Source organism: Sceloporus occidentalis, unplaced genomic scaffold, assembly GCF_023333645.1.
Source record: "Sceloporus occidentalis isolate IW3139 unplaced genomic scaffold, rSceOcc1.0.p SCAF_39, whole genome shotgun sequence".
Taxonomy (NCBI): Eukaryota; Metazoa; Chordata; class Lepidosauria; order Squamata; family Phrynosomatidae; genus Sceloporus; species Sceloporus occidentalis.
Genome location: NW_028317019.1, coordinates 3,322,256 through 3,341,557, shown reverse-complemented (window position 1 = coordinate 3,341,557; position 19,302 = coordinate 3,322,256). Strand labels below are relative to the sequence as shown.

Genomic DNA, 19,302 nt, shown 5'->3' with positions numbered 1-19,302 from the left:
CACTTTAGAATCATAGAATCATAGAGTTGGAATAGACCACAAGGACCGTCTGGTTCAAGCCGTTGCCATGCAGGAAACACATTGAAAGAATACCCAGTAGATGGCAACCCAGCCTTTGTTTAAAGTCCTTCAAAGACCTTAACCCTTCAAAGAAGGAATAATAGTAATAACCAGAATGAGACGCTAATATGCTCTGAGGGAGTATATTCCACTGTTGAATAGCTCTTACTGTTAGGAAGTTCTTCCTAATGTTTAGGCTGAACCTCTTTTCCTGTGCCTTGCTTCCATTGTTCTGTCCTTTTTGAATTGTGGTGTCTAGAACTGGACACAGTATTCCAGGTGGGCTCTGACCAAAGCAGAATAGAGTGGCACTATTACTTCCTTTGATCTAGAGACTATAGTTCAATTGATGCAGCCAAAAATTGCATTGACCTTTTTAGCTGCCGCATCACACTGTTGACTCATGTTCAACTTGTGGTCTACTTGGACTCCTAGATCCCTTTCACATGTAGTTTCATTCAGCCAGGAGTCACCCATCCTATATCTGTGCATTTATTTTTCCGGCCTGAGTACAGTATCTTACATTTCCCTATGTTGAAATTCATTTTTTTAGCTTTGGCCCAGCTTTGTCTATTCAGGTCATACTGAAGTTTGATCCATTCCTCAGAGGTATTAGCTACTCCTCCTAATTTGGTGTCATTTGATAAGTATACCCTCAATTCTGTCATCCAGGTCATTGATAAAAATTTTGAATAGCACTGGGCCCAGGACAGAACCCTGTGGGACCCCACTGGTCACTTCTCTCCAGGATGAAAAGGAGCCATCATTGGGTTCAGCCAGTCAACCAGTTACAAATCCATGTAACCGAGTGTTGAAAAAGGTTTAAATCACTTTAGAATGTTTCTGGCGGGGGGGGGGGGGGGAGATGGTCTGAAACCAAATTGAATGCAATGGGTCCTTGGTGCAAATATCTCAGACAAAAATCATTAGCACATAGCATCTCGAGTCCTTCTTGGCTCTGAATTTCGATTGTGTTCAAAATCCAGTGTACACTACAATCTGAGGGTGACACTTTGAGATGCAGCTCAGCAATAACATAGCAGAGTACGGAAGTAAATAGCCAGATATATAGATATTGGCAATGCACTGACCACTTTTCACACTTAAAAATAAGTCACAAACACAGTTGATTTCATCTAAATCCTTAGAGGTTCTCTATCTTGAGTTGCAAAATAATACAAATATTTGCAAGCTCTCCTCTCTGAATTCCATCATCTTCAACATCCCTTGTACATACAACTCCTATCCTATCCACACCAATCCGCATGAGAGCTGCATACTGTATTGGTTGTGAGTCATCTCCTGGTGCCAAACAGCATGAAGGGACCTCTGCATTTAGCTTCCATCATGCCTTGGGCTGTGACTTAGGACTCGATGGCAGTCTCACAGGATATGATGCCACCTGTCAATCAAAGTATTTTTGCACATGTTTAATGGAATATTTTTTCAACAGTCCTTTGTCTGAATATCTCCTTCTAGTGATTCCCTTAAGGTAGACCCCCTCCAATCTCTTCTTTGTTAACTCTTATAAGTAAATATACAATCGTTCCACGGATTTAGGGCCATAAACAGCAGGGTCATGCTTCAGTTACTCACAGAAACTTTCTTAATTTTATCTCTAATAAGGAGGGATGAATGAGGGCTAAACCATGGGGTAATACCCTCCTCTCTTAACTGTGATTTTCAGTCTCATCTGTGCTTGTCTTTCTTTACAGAAGAACACTTGAGTCATGAGAGAGTCCACAGAGGAAAGAAGTCACATAAATGCCAGCATTGTGGGAAACATTTTGCTTACAAGTCAATCCTTGTCATACATCAGAGAGTCCACACAGGAGAGAAGCCATACAGATGCCAGCATTGTGGGAAATGTTTTTGTTTGAAGTCACACTTAGTGACACATCAGAGAGTCCACACAGGAGAGAAGCCATACAAATGCCAGCATTGTGGGAAATGTTTTTATTTGAAGTCAGTCTTAGTGAGACATCAGAGAGTCCACACAGGAGAGAAGCCATACAAATGCCAGCATTGTGGGAACTGTTTTTCTTTGAAATCAAACCTAGTGACACATCAGAGAGTCCACACAGGAGAGAAGCCATACAAATGCCAGCATTGTGGGAAATGTTTTTCTCGGAAGTCACACCTAGTGACACATCAGAGAGTCCACACAGGAGAGAAGCCATACAAATGCCAGCATTGTGGGAAATGTTTTTCTCGGAAGTCACACCTAGTGACACATCAGAGAGTCCACACAGGAGAGAAGCCATACAAATGCCAGCATTGTGGGAAATGTTTTTCTCAGAAGTCACACCTAGTGACACATCAGAGAGTCCACACAGGAGAGAAGCCATACAAATGCCAGCCTTGTGGGAAATGTTTTTCTCAGAAGTCAGACCTAGTGACACATCAGAGAGTCCACACAGGAGAGAAGCCATACAAATTCCAGCATTGTGGGAAATGTTTTTCTCAGAAGTCAGACCTAGTGAGACATCAGAGAGTCCACACAGGAGAGAAGCCACAAAAATCTCAGTAGTGAACTAACATTTGTCAATAACGAATACAAAAAATATATTTTCAATCCAACAGTCCAAAACAGGCCCTTGTGATATTGTTTGTAAGGTTTGTCTGTCCATATGTCTGTTTATGTTTTAAAGTTATACTTTGTTAAGATTAGGTTTTCATTGCTAATCGTATAGAAAATTACTTTGGGTTGTATATTTGGCTGGGGATTGTGGGTCATGGTTTAGGTTAAGTAGATGGGGGGTTGGGATTTGTTACAGCTGGCTTTATTAGTTATGGGAATGATAGCTTTTGCAATTTGTGGGATTTTGGCCTAAGAAGGTTGGAGGCCAGTATTAACAGAAAGGGTTAGTTTGTGGGAATGGCAAAGGGTCCTTGATACCTGCAGAGCATAGACTGTGGGAATTGGAGGTGGGGGCTAGGTTTGGAAGTGGGTGATGTTTTAGGTTTTGGGGTTTTAATGTATTGTTTGGATTGGAGTGGGCAGTTCTGGCTTAAACACGGAATTTCTATGTGTTCACCATAAAGTTCTTTGCTATTTCAACACATTGGACTCTTTGTTGCACAGAAGTTCTGAATTTGCCCAAAACTGACCCTTTCTTCAGTCCTCCGTCCTCAGCTCCATTCCCAGCCATAGGAACAGCAGAGTCAAACACACACACACACACAAATATACAGGATACACAGGGACAGCTATATTTCCAAACTAGATCCTTCCTTTCCTGACTTTCCAGCTCTGCACCTTGGGCTCCATTGTGGTTTCCTCAAAGGAAGAAATGAGGGAAGGAAGGGGAGGCTCCTGAACCCCCGGCGCATCCAGAAGAACAGTATAGGCGGAGGCTCTGGATACCTCTCCTATCGCCTCTGTTGTAAAGCCAGAGTCCAAATTGATTCTTATCTGAGAGATTTTGTCTGCGAAGTTGTTATTAAAAGCATCAGAGCAGACTTTTGTAGGTTCCAATAAAGAGTTCAGGGTGGGGGCATTTGAGTCAAGTCCCTTACCACCCTGAATAGCTCTGCTGGATGAGACTTTGCAGATGCAATAGATGCAGAGTAGAAGGACTTCTTAGCTGCATCTATTGCTACTCCATAGGATTTAAGAAAAAACCCTTATCAGGTATCAGTCCATATTTCTGCCAGCGGCACTCTAGCCGTTGTCCAACCCCTTCATTAATTTGAGATCTTTAGTATACCACAAATTGCGATTTGAAGCGGGTTGAAAAAGGGCACTTGGGAGCAATAGTGTCTATAGCTCTGGTAAGACCATTGTTCCAAGTATTGATCAGAGCTTCAACAGAATCGCAGGCAATACCAGCCATCAAACCCTCTAAGGCCTCTGGGAACCTAGTGGGTTTCATCAACCTTCGAGGGCAGACCATTTTAATAGGTCCTCCACCCCTGACGGGGAGAATAGTGGCCTTCAGCCCAATCTTGACCAGGAAATGATCCATGGTCCATGACAATATGGAGATACTGACTACCTCCACTCACGGATGTGCCTGTTCCCTTCAGAAGACAACATCGAGAGTATGACCTGCACAGTGTGTGGGCTCAGAGACTATCTGGGAAAGGCCCATGTTTGTCAAGCTGACCATGGACTCCCGATCTGCACCAGATACGTTCGTTAAACTGGCCTTGAGAGGGATGGTGAGGTCGCCCAGGACTAAAAGCCTAGGCTACTCCAGCAGCAGCACAAAGACCAGTTGTGTCAGCTCCGCTAGGGAGTCTGTTAAGCAACAGGGTGGACATTAAACCAACAGAATCCCCAGACTTTCCCTAGTCTTTAAGCTGAGGCAAATACATTTGATGTGGTCCATCTTACGGATAGGTATCCTGACCAAAGCAAGATTGTCTTCATGGACCAAAGCGACGTCCCCTTACCTGCTCACTGACGGAGAACCCATCACCCAGCCAGGTCTCCGTGAAACAAGCCAGGTCAGCCTCTTTGTCCAGAAGGAGATCATGGACTATCTACGTTTTATGTTTGACTGACCTGGCATTACACAAGAGCAGGGAAAGGTTCTGTGGTTGGTTTGGTATGCTTTCCTTCTCTTTTGGGATAGCAGGGTGAATAGAAGGGAAGATAGATATCAAACATCAATCTCTTCTTCTGCTGTAACGACATTTCACCCCGTTAGCGCACCATGCACATCTTGTATAGCCGCTCCACAGTCAATATCTCTCCCCCCCAATTCGCCATCTGAATGATTTTCTCCTTGCCCATGCTCATCTCCCTCCAAGTGTCCCACCACAGATCTGTCCAAGTAGATATGAAATGAAAGTACACAAGGAAAAAGGTACCAGCCAGTTGGCATCGTCTGTCCTCAGACGGGTGAGGGTTGTTCCCAGGGCAGACTGAAGGGACCCTTTAAAGTGGCACCCACAGCCTCACCCACCATTCACCAATGCGTCCCTGCCACTGGGAGCCAGGGATGTTAAGGGAGAAGACTGTCTCCTGGCTGGCATCCTCTGGCCTTGGGGGGATCTACAGTCCTGACCATGCCTCTCTCACTGCTGCCTTGCCTCTGCTGCCTTCCTTGGCCCCTGGAGGAATTGGGGGAGAGAAGGGTTGCTTCTGGCTTGGCTCAGCTCTCTGCCTGGCTGGCTGGAAGTGAAAGGAAGAGAAGGAAGGAAGGGAGGGAAGGAAGGAAGGAAGGGAGGGAAGGAAGGAAGGAAGGGAAGGAAGGAAAGGAGTGAAAGGGCCAAGAGAAGAGAAGCATAATGGGACTATTGGAGCGAGGTGGGAGTATCTTGGACCAGACTGATGTACTCACCCCCCAGGACCCATTGTAAGAGCTATCACAGCTCACTGTCATGCTTTAAATCGGGGATCCTCAAACTCCAGCCATCCAGGTGTTTTGTACTTCATCTCCCAGAAGCCTCAGCCAATCACCATCCATATGCAAATTTCCTTCCTACCTCAGTAGTCTACAGTCAATCCGAACAGACTTCCAGAGCCCCACAAAGGCTCCTCCTTCTTCTTTGTCCCTCAGCCAATCACCATCCACATGCAAATTTCCTTCCTACCTTATAATGCCCTCCCTGACAGCTTAGCCAATGATCTGAGATTCTGGGAGCTGAAGTCCAAAACAGCTGGAGGGCCGGAGTTTGAGGACCCTTGCTTTAAATGATAAGACCTGACTTGGATGCCAGCATTATTACAGAGGCCATAGGTCAGGTGTCCAGTGACTCTGTGAAAGAGATCATACTGGATCAGTTTGAATCTGTGAGTACTAAGGAAATGAGAAGAAGACAACTTGCCCTCTGGACCCTTGCCCTTCATGGCTGGTCATCCAAGGAGGAGATGCACTTGGGACTCACCTGAGATATATCATAGATGCATCTCTTAGGGAGGGCTATTTTCCATCTTGCTTAAAAGAAATGGTGTTACGGCCCTTTATGGAAAAGCCCTCCTTAGATCCCTTGGAGATGAACAATTACAGACCGGTCTCCCATCTTCCATTTCTAAACAAGGTAATTGAGAGGGCAGTTGCTCTTCATCTCCAAGACGTCTTGGATGAAACAGATTATCTGGACCCATTTCAAACTGGCCTCAGGACAGGATACGGAGGTGAGACTGCTATGGTCGCCTTAGTAGATGATCTTTGCCATAGCATCGACATGTGAAGTGTGACCTTGTTGATGCTTTTGGATCTCTCAGAGGCCTTCAATACCATCGACCATGGCATCCCTATGGAAAGCCTGAGGCAATTGGGGATCAGGGGCAATGCGTTGCGGTGGTTCTGGTCCTATCTCTCAAGCAGATTCCAGATGGAGATGCTTGGGGACAGTTGCTCCTCTAAAAGGGAGCTTAAATCTGGCGTTCCTCGCGGCGGCGTCCTGTCACTAATGCTGTTTTTTCTTAAACCTTAAAAACCAACTTCAAAAATTCAAGGTCACATGGGATGTAAAAGGGCAACATTACATAAAAACAGGGATGGACTCAGAAGACAGAGATACCTTCTTTGCACCAGTTCAGTCCTCGAAAGGGAATCCTATTACAAAGGAAGGCCCACTTCTGCTCCAATGTGGTTGAGATCAGATATAAGTGGGACCATCGTTCTTCAAAAGGCAGAGGAAGATTCCCCTCCACAACCTTCTAGATTGATCAGTGAGCTTTTCCATAAACCAAAAATCCCAAAATCCTGACCGCAAATCAGTCCTATTGACCTTTCCAGTTTTCCAAGCCCTGGCTATTTCCATCCTGGCCAATGCCAACAAAAATGCAACAATATCTTTATTGTGTAATGTCTTGTGTTCATGAAGAAACACTGAAAGCAATAAAAGTTCAGGAGAAGGGACAATCTTTTGATCACTGATTTCTGAAACTAAGTTAACAACTGAATGCCAAAATGTAAATACACTTGGACAGTCATACCAAATGTACAAGAAGGTACCTCTATTATTACATCGTCTCTGAAAGCATGAGATGGGGCTCTTAGTAAGGCCTGCAAGTTGTCATGGTGTCAGGTACCATCTATGCACAACTTTAAGGATGCTTTCTTTTAATGCTGTTTAACATCTACATGAAATTGCTGCGAGAGATCATCCAGAGGCATGGGGCGGGATGCTATCAGTATCCTCATGACACCAAGATATATCTCAGCGTCAACTAAGGAAGGCATCTCCCCTCTGAATGAATGTCTTGGGGCAGTAATGGGCTGGATGAGGAAAAACAGACTGAAACTGAATCCAGATTAAACGGAGGTGCTGATTGTTGGAGGTCCTAATCCAGGTATGGAGGTTTGCCAACTGGTCCTGGAAGCGGTTGCACTTCCCCTAAAGGACTGTGTTTGGGGGTGCTCCTGAATCTGTCGCTCCAGATGTCAGCTCAGATAGATGTGACAGCAAGGAGTGCCTGTTATCAGCTTTGGTTGATACGCCAACTGCGTCTCTTCCTGGAACCTGAGGACATGAAAACTATGATGCATGCACTGATAACCTCATGCCTTGACTTCCGCAATGAGCTCTACATAGGGCTATCCTTGCACTTAGTACGGAAACTTCAACAAATCCAAAATATGACAGCCAGAGTGGTCACTGGAATATCTAGAGGTGTCCATATCAGACCTATAATGGCTGCTCATTAATTTCCTGGGACAGTACAAGGTCTTGGTTATAACCTTTAAAGCCCTCCATGCCTTGGGTCCAGCTTACTTATGGGATCGCCTTCTCTCATACAATCTGCCCCACACTTTGAGGTCCTCTAGTAAAAACTTACTGCAGCCAGCAATAACAAGGTTCTCTGCAGTTACACAAAGGACCTTCTCCCAAGATATGGAACAGCCTCCAGAAGAGATCCAATATATCACCAGTCTTTAAGGCTTTAAAAAGCTCATCAAGACATATCTCTTTCCAGATTAGCATTCCAGCAATCTCTTATTAATTGAATTGTTCAGCAACTGCTCTAACTCCTTCTGCCCTATTTTTAATAATTGTTTTAATAATTGTTTAAGAATTTAATTGTATTTTATTGTGGATGGGAGGAATTGGGAGGGTTTGGGACACAACAATGACAAGTTGTTATTGTGTTTTACCAGTGCTTTTACTGTTAGCCGCTTTGATCTGTTTTTAGAAGCCTTTAGAAGCCTTTGAGGCACCTTTGTCACGTGTGAGGGTTGCCTGGTAGGCGGAGTGCCCACACAGATGGCAACCCTCGCAAGTGATGAGGGTGCCGCAGCTGCAGCGCACCCACCAGATGTGGCGCATAACGGTGATGTTGCAGATGTGCCACCTCCAAACGGGGCGGTGCAACTGCAACGTACCCGTGCCATCGCGAGCTCTTTGGGGTGGCAGAAGTGCGCCGCAAAAAGGACCCGATTCGTGCGCTCCTTTTTTGCTCTGCAACAGAGCTGCTCAATTTGGTTGTTGCGGCGCTTCTGCAGAGGAAAGAGTGGCGCCGGGGACGCGCCTCTTTCTGGCGGCCTGTACCCCGCCTTAGTATGTTTCACAAGTTCTGTTGCTTGTAAATATTTGTATTTGTCAAGTCTCTTCAATAATCTGTGTTATTGTTGTTGGTCCTATGTGTTTTTTTTTCTTTTAGCACCAAAGTTAAAAAAAATATAGTGTCCTGAAATCTAGAAAGTATATCCAGGAGAACGTGTTTTGGCCACACTGTAAACAATAACATCCAAAATGCACAAAACAGTGGTGCCTTTCTCCTGTTTGATTTTTAACACTTTTGATCATAGAATCGCAGAATTGGAAGAGACCGCAAGGGCCATCCAGTCCAACCCCATTCTGCCATGCAGGAACTTTCAATCAAAGAATCCCTGACAGATGGCCATCCAGCCTCTGCTTAAAGACCTCCCAGGAGGAAGACTCACCGAAATCTCTGAGGGAGTTGGTTCCACTGTCGAACAGCCCTTACTGTCAGGCCATTCCTCCTAATGTTGAGTTGGAATCTCTTTTCCTGTAGCTTGTATCCATTGCTCTGGGTCCTAGTCTCTGGAGCAGCAGAAAACAAGCTTGCTCCCTCCTCAATATGACATCCTTTCAAGTATTTAAACAGGGCTATCATGTCACCTCTTAACTTTCTCTTCCCCAGGCTAAACATCCCCAGCTCCCTAAGGTGTTATTCATAGGGCATGGTTTCCAGACCCTTGACCATTTTAGTCGCCCTCCTGATAAAAATCTGATAAAGAAGACCCTCTATTTTTTCATGATGATGATGATGAGGACGATGATGGACCTCTCTATGTACAGATTTCTTTACCCATGGATTGAACCATCCAAAGCTTGAAAACATAGAAACACAATGTAAATTCCAAGAGCAACTCTTGTTTTAGCCATTTTATATAATAGACATTGCTTTTGTTGTTGTTATTATTGCGTGTCTCCAAGTCGTTTTGAATTTATGGTGACCCTAAGGCAGACCTATCACAGGGATTCCTTGGCAAATCTCTTCTGAATAGTTTTCCCATTGCCTTTCCCTGAGGCTGAGAGAGTGTGACTTGCTCAAAGTCCCCCAATGGGCTTCCATGGCAGAGCTGGGATTCCAAATCTGAACTCCAGAGTCATAGTTCTGTTAGGGAAACATTCCCAATATGGTCATTTGAAAGGAGTGTCCTTGAGTGAGACACGAGAACCCGAAATGTCCATAGGCAATACGCACTTTATTTGGCCAAGGCAACAGCACACCAGCAGATGGTGATAAAATTGCTGCCGCACCCAATAGCCATTTCCAAAAGTTTTTATAGTAAAACACAGTTCATTGTTTACCTAGCATTAGCCTAATTGGCTATTTAGTACACACATGATTATACAAAAGGCAGTTAATTGGCTATTGTCTAAACAACAAATAATTGGTTGCGTTCACTGTCCATGCAATGGTCACGCATTTTCTTATTGGCTCTACATTTGCTATTACATTTGCTATTACATTTGCTATGAGTTTGGAATGCAAAGAGATACTTGCTAGGATGATCCTGTTCCCTTCAAGGCCACAGCAAAGGGAGAGCATTGTATTCTCAAAGCTCTGGCGAAGGGAGGGTGAGTGCGTGCGTGTGATGTGAGTGTGTACGGTGGACACACACAGGAGCAAAAGGTAAGGGGCCATCATAGCCCATGTACACTTTACTCTGTAGCTCAGTCTATGAGTCTACTGTAACCACTGATTCTTTTGCAAAGCCATGTACAGAAGCAGAAAGCATAAGTTCAGCCATATTTATGTCCCTCTCAGTCTTATACGGCGAGTATATCCCAAACTCTATATTTTAACTGGAAAAGTTGGGGATCGTCTTATACACCGGAAAATACGGTATATGTAATTATAATTGTATATATGTTTACTTCCGGTCATAACAGCATAACTGCCCTGCGATTACTGTAATTGAAATGTTTATACTTTGTGATGTTTTTATGATGTGTATTTTACATATGATTGCCTCCTGAGGACACTCTGAGGGCTGCCATTGGCTGGAGTCCCAGTCCCTCCCACCATCCCTGGCCCTGATTGGCTGGAATCCCAGTCCCTGGCCATTTTGTGTTCTGGCAGCCATCTTGTGCTTCTTGTGACTGTGGGGAATAATGTTCCGGAACCTTCTCTGAGCCTCAGTTGAACATAGGCTCCTCTTTCTCTCCTGAGGCTCCAGAGCGAGAAGGAGGCCAGGCTCCTTGGGCCAAAAGGAAGAAAGTGTGTCTCTTTTCTGAGAGGGTTTTCTTATTACAGAGCTCTGCTCCTTCTGGGGAACATGGGTTTTAAAAGGGATCAGAAATAGGAAGATAGTTTTAATACAAGCCTTATTCTTCTTCTTCACAAACCTTGGGCTTTGGCTTCTAAGAGGAGGCTAGTCCCCCCAAAAAGGCCAAAAGGAGCTCCTTTGGGAGGTTTTAAAAGTCTCCCCAGTTTTTTAATTAAGAGATTTTTACGCATGGAGGAAGTTGACAAACCAGAACATCTCATATTACCAAGAATGAATCAAACAAACAACAACAAAAATAAGGATTAGACAGAAAAACAAAGTGCTTATTTTTTTAAAGTAAAACCATTATTAAGAGGGAAAAAACCAGACTTGGGTGCTTCTGCCCTTTTACATCCAGCTCAGGCTGTATCTGCACTGCAGAGATATTCCAGTTCGAAACTGCTTTAACTCTCCTGGCTCCTTCCTGTGGAATCCTGGGATTGGTAGTTTTTTGCGGCACCAGAGATCCAGAGCCACTCCAAGGCAAGGCTCTCCAGGGCTCTCTTGGCCCTCCTTTGCTTGCGAATACAGTGGGCCCCTGGTATACACGGGGGATCCCTTCTGGACCCCCCCACGTATTCCAAAATCCGCGTATGCTCAAGTCCATGCTCACCGACATTGGGGACAAAAGTCCCTCTCCTCTCCTCCCCTCCCCAACTTTTTCCCTCCTCGCTGCCACGGTCGGGGGAAAGACCACGTGGGAGTGTTGGAGGCCAGTGGAGGTAGCAGTAATTGTGGCAGTGGCAGCGAAGAGGAGGCGGAGGAGCAGCGCCTGAGGCCTCCTCTCCACCTCAGCCTGCATGCCCCCGCTGCCGCCACCGCGGAAGGGCCGGGTGGTCACCCGGAGGCCTCTTGGCCTCCAATAGCCCCACACGGCCCTTGCGCCGTGGCAGCGGTGGAGAGGAGGCCGAGGAGGCCTCTGTCACTGCTCCTCGGCCTCCTCTCCACTGCCAGCACACTTCCGGGGGAAAGGCCTCTTGGCCTCCAGCAGCAACACCTGGCCTTTCCCCTGGCCTTGGCAATGAGGAGGCCAAGGTGGTGGAGCAGCAACATAAGAGGCCTCCTCAGCCTCCTCGCCGCCACCGCTGGCACAAAAGGGCCAGGTTCGTGTGTTGGAGACCAAGAAGCCCCCAGCCCGGTCACCCAGCCCTCACTCAGAGGCAGAGGCGGCAGCAGAGAGGAGTCTGAGGCTTGGCCTCCTTGCAGCCACAGCTTCATTGCTGCCGCCAACACGAAAGGGCCAGGCGCAGCCTGGAGGCCTCTTGTCTAGCTTGTTTCATGTTTTTGTTTTATATACTATTTAATTTGGTTAACTGCTATTAAGGGACATATCTATGAGATCCTATGATATGGGGTGCACTATAAACCTTTTAATAAATGAGCATGTAATGCAATCCTATATATACATATTATCAGACATAACTTCAGAGAATGTTAGCCTTTTGGATGCAAGAAGGTTCCTCTCATTCTTCAATGCAAGAAGCAACTCCTCAGCTGCCTTCTAGAAGATAAAGCAAAAAGGCTTCCAAAAGAACTGAAGCATTGGGCAAGTCTCACTCTCTCAGCCTCAGAGGATGGCCATGGGAAACCCACTCTGAAGAAACCTGCCAAGAAAACCCCTTCAGAGATTCCCATAAGGTCACCATAAGACCTGGAAACAACTGGAAGGCAGAGCAACATTGGGAAATAGGTGCAAGGCTTGCCTTGGGCAAGTGCAATGACTGGGCTCCAGTCAATGGAGGTCTTCTTCAGGCAGGAAAGGGAGGTTTATGCAAATGCAGAGTGACATCACTGCTACAGAAGGCTCTCTTGACCAATCAGAGAGCAAGATAAAGGTCCTTCTGGAAGCTTCCGTGAGAAGGAGATATAAGGCCGGAGAGACCAAGAGACAGTTGGGAGAATTGTGTCGGTTGGAGATCGAGAGAGAGAGTTAAAGAGCGGGTCTTGGAAGTTAGTCTCAGAATTGGACATTTAGGTCTATTTATTATTTTAATAGCTTGTGTGAATTGAATATTATATACTTACAAATATTGTACCTGCAAGACTCTTAATATCTTGTATGACTTATATTTCAGTTATACATTTTGTTATTCATAATACATACCTCCTTAGAGTATCTACTACTCAATGCTCCTTTTACACGTGTCTTGGATTGGTTGATGCTTGGGAAGATCAGTAAAGAAGGAGAAATAAGGTTCCTTAACTGGTCCCAGTGTAGGTTAAGGGAAGTCCTTTTATAATTCACTGGATGATGGCAGCGGGATTTCAGGAAGTTAAGGGTCTGCTGGGCTAAGAGCCATAATGTCTAAATGTCTAATGAGCACTTTGTAAGCCACTCTGATAGCCTTTTGACTGAAGAGAGGGGTATAAAATTATTATTATTATTATTATTATTATTATTATTATTATTATTATTACAGGGCCGCAGTTTGGCTGCTTGGACCACCGGAGATCATCACAGTGAGTCAGTTGGAAAAGCCCATCTCACTCCAGAAAATAAAGGTACTTGAGGAGTTTGCACTCTACGTCTTTCTGTAATAATAGCTACAAAACTGATAATAGCATTTGGGACATTTAGTCTTTTAATAAAATATGGCAGATTTAAATGCTGCTTTAAAACGTCTTTCCATCTGCCAGCTTTATGTTGGTTTCAGGGGGAAATGAGAAAGTGTTGGGAAGGAGGGACTACCAACAGAATTAGGAGATGCATTGCAGGCTATGGACAATTTGTGGCAAAGAAAGGTCCAAAATACACTGCAGCAATAGTCCAGTTTGAGAGCGCTTTAACTGCCCTGGTCCAGTGCTAGGGAATCCTGGGAACTGGAGTTTATTATGGCACCAGAGCTCTCTGGCAGAGAAGGCTCAATGTCTCACAAAACTACATTTCCCAGAATTCCCTAGCACTGAGCCAGGGCAGTTAAAGTGGTCTCAGATTGGATAATTGCTGCAGTGTCTTCTGGACTTAGGTGACCCTTGGCAAGTCACACTCTCTCAGCCTCAGAGGATGGCAATGGCAATCCCTCTCTGAAGAAACCTGCCAAGGAAACCCCGTGATAAGGTTGCCTTAGGGTCACCATAAGTTGAAAACTACTTGAAGACACAAATGAAGAACAGAAGAAAGTCTGCAATTGTTTCTCAGATTGTACATGGGAATGGAAGGCAGTGTGGTGCAGTGGTTTGAGTGTTGGGTTACAACTCTGGAGGTCAGTGCCCCACTCTACCATGAAACCAGTTGGGTCCCTTGGGCAAGAAGTCACACTCTCCAAGCCTCAGGGAAGGCAATGACAAACCTCCTCTGAACAACTCTTGCGAAGAAAACCCCAGGAGAGGCTCCCCAGAAGTCAACAATGACTTGGAGCCACTGCACAAAAAACAACAAAGCCTCAAGAAAGAGCCAGCGTGGTTTAGTGGCTGGAGCATTGGACTATGACCCTGGAGACCAGGGTTCGAATGCCCTCTTGGCCACAGAAACCCACTGAGTGACCTTAGGCAAGTCACACTCTCTCAGCCTCAGAAGGAGGCACTTGAAAAACAACTTCAGGACAAGAAAAGCCTGCAAAGGGCTTCCCTTAGGGTCGCCATAAGTCAGAAACAACTTGGAGGCACACAAAAACAACAAGAGAAGTAACACCACTAACACAAGGCAGCTAAGGAGAAAGAAAGAAAGAAAGAAAGAAAGAAAGAAAGAAAGATAGATAGATGTGGGAGTTGTAGTCCTTGTTTCAGAGGGATTGAAGGGGCCTTACTGCAGGGCTGGACCCCTCTTCTTTCTGGCCCTGTGGATACTGGGAGATCCAGTCCAGGAAATACACTTTAAATCCCATTGGCAAGAGACAAGGCTACTACTGCCTTTCAGATCCAGTTTGCCCCAAATCCTTTATGAGGCCAGAAACCCCTTTGTTAGGAAGCAAACACCAAATATCTCAGGAAGGCCCTATATCTCACAAGGCCCCCTCCCTCCAGGACCTCCCTCCACTCTTCCCCTCTGTCTCTCTCTCTCCCCTGAAGGCCTCAAATGTCAACTGCTGAGCACTCAGGCAGAGGAAGCCATTTTGTGTTTCAGCTGCCAATTTTGTGTTCTGGCAGCCATTTTGTGTTCCAGTGGCCATTTTGTGTTCTGGCAGCCATTTTGTGTTCTGATGGGTGGCCATTTTGTGTTCCAGTGGCCATTTTGTGTTCTGGTGGCCATTTTGTGCTGCTTGTGATTGTGGGTAATAATGTTCCGGAACCTTCTCTGAGCCTCAGTTGAACAGAGGCCTCTCTTTTTCACCTGAGGCTCCAGAGCAAGAAGGAGGCCAGGCTCCTTGGGCCTAAAGGAAGGAAGTGTGTCTCTTTGTGTGTCTTTTGTGTCTCTTTTCTGAGAGGGTTTTCTTATTACACAGCTCTGCTCCTTCTGGGGATCATGGGTTTTAAAAGGGATCAGAAATGGGGAGGAGAGTTTTAATATAAGCCTTATTATTATTCTTCACAAACACTGGGCTTTGGCTTCTAAGAGGAGGCTAGTCCCCCAAAAAGGTGAAAAGGAGCTCCTTTGGGAGGTTTAAAAAGTCTCCCCAGTTTCCTTATTAATAGATTTTTAGACAAGAAGGAAGGAGACAGATCAGAATAACTCATATTACCAAGAATGAAACAAACAAACAAGAAGAATAAGAATAAAGATCAGACTGAAAGGCAAACTGCTCATCTTTTTTGAAAGGAAAACCATTATTAGCAGAGTAAAAACAAGAATGGGCTGCTTCTATCCTTTTACAACCGACTCCCGCTGTATTTGCACTACAGAAATAATCCGCTTTGAAACCGCTTTAACTCTCCTGCTTCCATCCTATGGAATCCTGGGATTTGTAGTTTGTTGTGGCATGAGAGCTCTCTGGCAGAGAAGGCTAAGTGTCCAAAGGTAAAATCCCAGGATTCCATAGCACTGAGTGGTTAAAGCAGTGTCAAAGTGACTTATTTCTATAGTGCGGATGCAGCCTTCTTGGGAAAGGGGCTGATGCTGGGGAAAGAGGAGGAATGCAGAAGGAAAGGAGGACGGACGGAGGGCCACCTGCAGCTGGATTGGCCTCTCTGAGCGGTCAAGACCTGAACTGGGTTGTGGACGATGGGCACTCTTAATATCAATATTAATATCTTTCACTATTGATTGTAATTAAGGAGGGGATGAGGTTCCTCCTTTCAATAGCATCAGGAAAATGTTTAGGTGTTGTGAAGGTTTGCAAATCCTGTTTGGGGACTTTTTGTGTTCTCACAGCCATCGGGTGCCATCAGGAAATCTTTTCTTTAGGATCAGAAATCCTATTTGGGGCCCTTCCGACTTTGAGGCCCTTTCATCCTCCATTTTGGGTTCCCTGAAGGCCTCAAACTGCCAACTGCAAAGCGCTGAGACTCAGGAGGCCATTTTGTCTTCCCAGCAGCCATTTTGTGCTGCTTGTGATTGTGGGGAATAATGTTCCAGAACCTTCTCTGAGGCCTCAGTTGAACCGAGGCTCCTCTTTCTCTCCTGAGGCTCCAGAGTCAGAAGGAGGCCAGGCTTCTTGGGCCAAAAGGAAGGAAGTGTGTCCCTTTGTGCCTCTGGCCCTCCATTTTGGGGCGAAGGAAGGAAGGAAGGAAGGAAGGAAGGAAGGAAGGAAGGAAGGAAGGAAGGGGTCTGTGGGGGTCTGAGGAAGGGAGGCAGGGACTCAGGACAAGTGGGGAGGCTGGGCTTTGGGGGCTGGGAGAGAGAGGTGGGAAAGAGACCCTCATTTGGGCTCTAGCTGGGGAGGATCCCACCGGTCCTTGCCTGCCCCTTTGGGAAAGGAGACCCCCTCAGCCCCGTGGACTCACTCCTGCCACTCATTCCTAGGGCTGGGACTCAGAGGAGTTTCCTAGGCATTGTCACCTTCTGCCCTCCATGGCCATTGGCACTGATCTTTTCCACATTGCCTTCCCTCCCTCAGCCCTGTGGACCTCCTCCTCCTTCGCACTCAGAGCAACCCTTCTCTACGGCTGAGGAGACGGCCTCTGACCCGGGGAAGCTCCAGATATAAAGGACTGCAGAAGAGGCCTTTCTGGTGCTGCAGGAATCAGGCTCTTTCTACTGAAGGTAGGGCTTTATTCCTGGAGCTGAAAGAGGATCTTTGTTTAAATGGTTCAGTCCAGGATTGTGTGGAAGGGCTGCAGCTGAGAGACTGAGCCCAGGCTTTGCAGGCATAAAGCCCCAAATTCCGTCTCTAGCAGCATTGTCTTCCCAGAAGGTGGAAGTGAGATTTCCAGATCCCAGACACATGGTCCTTTGTGTGGGGAATATGTGTGTATGTGTTGTTTACTAGAGCTTTGTGAGGTATTTGTTTTACTGAGTTTATAAAATGAATTTACATATGTCCTCTCTTCCCAAAAATAAGCATAATCCAGGATGCAGTCTTTAATCTTAAACCTATACATTTATAGAATTTTATTGTATCAAGTGGTGTGCATACCTTTTAAAATATACAAAAAGAAGTGAAAATGAATGTGATTTTGACAATGGGTCTGTTCAGAAACACTGCACACAAATATACATATAAGGATTTCTGGATGGCCTCAGCAAGCAGAGAGAGGAGCTGCACACCTCATGCCCTATCTATGACTGAGAGACGCAAACACAGCAGTTAAACTTAGATAAACACTCTCATTTGTAATAATGAAATGATTATTTTCACCAGTGTCAAAATTGGGATGGGGGCATGATGAGGGGAGGCTGTGGATCAGATCCGTAAAGTAGTGCATATCTTATCCAGTCCAGGAGCTAGATCTTCTCTTCGTGGGACATAAAACAGGTCCTCCTCCTCCTCCTCCTCCTCCTCCTCTACATGAAAGAGTAGTCTAATTCTCATCCGTGACTTTGAAACAGCATTTCTTCATTTAAAAAAACTGAGGTGGCATGAATCCTGTTGGTTAACCCTAGAGATTAGACCCACTGAATCCATAAGTGACTGGCGAGTCAAACTATAGGTAATGCCAACTGATTCAGTGATTCTCCTCTGATCAGGACAAAGCATAGTATAGGTTCCAGGTTAGGATTTAGTCCTGCATGTGGAAATCAGGTGCTCTCTTCCCATCAGCTCAATCCTCTGATGCCCCCCAACCCTGGGAGGAGGGCATGATACAATGCAAGGGGAGCAAGAAGAGAAGAGAGAGCTCCTTTCCTGCCCTGCCTGACCAGGGGCCTCCCTGGGGGATGGAGGGCAACTGGTTTGGGAGAATGAGGGGCCACCAGGTCACACAGCCTGACCCAGCAAAACCCTCCATGCTCCAGTGTTGTTCTGGGTGGAATGAGGCTACAACTGGCCATTCACTGACCCAGGTCCTACCATAGAGTTGTGGATGCCATCCCGCATGGCCATTCCATTCCTGGTGAGAGTGTCGGGTGCGAGGTATTAGAGAAGCATGCAGCTGTGTTTCTGTAGCCAGAAGCAAAATGAAGACATCTTCCTCTGAGGACCACTGGGTACTTCTGGAGATGGTGCACTCATTTCACATCTAGCTACAGGGATATAGACAAGGCTCTTTCCAATTCCCCACCCCTGATTCCCCACCACTCTCACAAGGCATGGAATAGCTGTTGTGTAGGGGAACTGCAGTGAATCTATGCTAAGTCCAGGGGGCTTTGTTTGGGGCACAGGGAGAAAGGGGATACCCACCTCTGCATCGGCCCAAAGGAGGCATATATAACCTGCGCATGTCATCAGCAGGATGCCGTTCTCTGTGTCTTTGAGCACTGCCGGGTTTCTTACCAAGCCTACCCTAACCCTGGTCCCTTTTGTCAGGAACTTCATCTCGGCCTCTTCGTACACGGCTTTGGGCCTCTCTTTCTGGAAGTGACCCAAGTGCAAGACCACCAGGACCCCTGCCCACCTGATGGCTGACACAGAGGCCAAGCGGAGGGAGTTGGGCTCCAAGAGAAAGAGGATGCAGAGGTACAAGAACTCTTTGGTGAGTCTAGGTTCTTGACTGTTAGTTTCATCTGTGTCACTGCTGGGCCAGTTCATGAAAGCAAGCGGAGAACATACTCTCCCAATTTAGCAGAGACAGTCCTGGTTAAGCCTCTCTCACCCCACTTTTTCAGGGACTTTTAAAAATACCCCATCCCACTTTCCCCCTTCTCAGCTCACTTCAGTTCCTGAGTGCCATTCAGCTTGCAGCCCATCAACTCAAAAGTGCGGAGAGGAGAGGAAAGAAGGAGGCAGGATATGCCCTTCCCAAGAGGCTGAAGCAAAAGCAAACTGATGTGCCCTTCCTAGCTTGTGTGATCTTCCTCATAAACAACTTTGGCCATCTTCACCCCCTTCTGGATTACTTGTCCATATATGTCTTGCTTTTCCAATCTGCGAAATGTTGGGGGATATGGGAGAATGTCTCTGGATCTAAATTGGGGTTGGGCCCAGTGGCCCTTATTAAAAATGACGTTTGCCTCTGAAATTTGGCAAGAAAGATCTAAATGCACCACAATTCTTTGGTGGCAAAATGTACTATATGTGCTGGGATAGTGAGTATCCTAATCCATCCTCAATATCCCAGCCAAAATTTA

General features: G+C 46.0%; 2 protein-coding genes across 2 annotated transcripts in view; one reads left to right on the top strand and one right to left on the bottom strand.

The window, feature by feature from the left end:
* LOC149290422 (uncharacterized) overlaps window positions 1–19,302 on the bottom strand; it is a 106,519-nt gene that overhangs the window by 40,670 nt on the left and 46,547 nt on the right. The window lies entirely within an intron of this gene.
* The window catches only part of LOC149290421 (uncharacterized), a 60,876-nt gene continuing 54,798 nt past the window's right edge, over window positions 13,225–19,302 (top strand). Inside the window, exon 1 of the mRNA XM_089489203.1 lies at window positions 13,225–13,262. The gene's annotated coding sequence lies outside the window, so the exon portion shown is untranslated. The remainder of the gene's footprint in view (window positions 13,263–19,302) is intronic.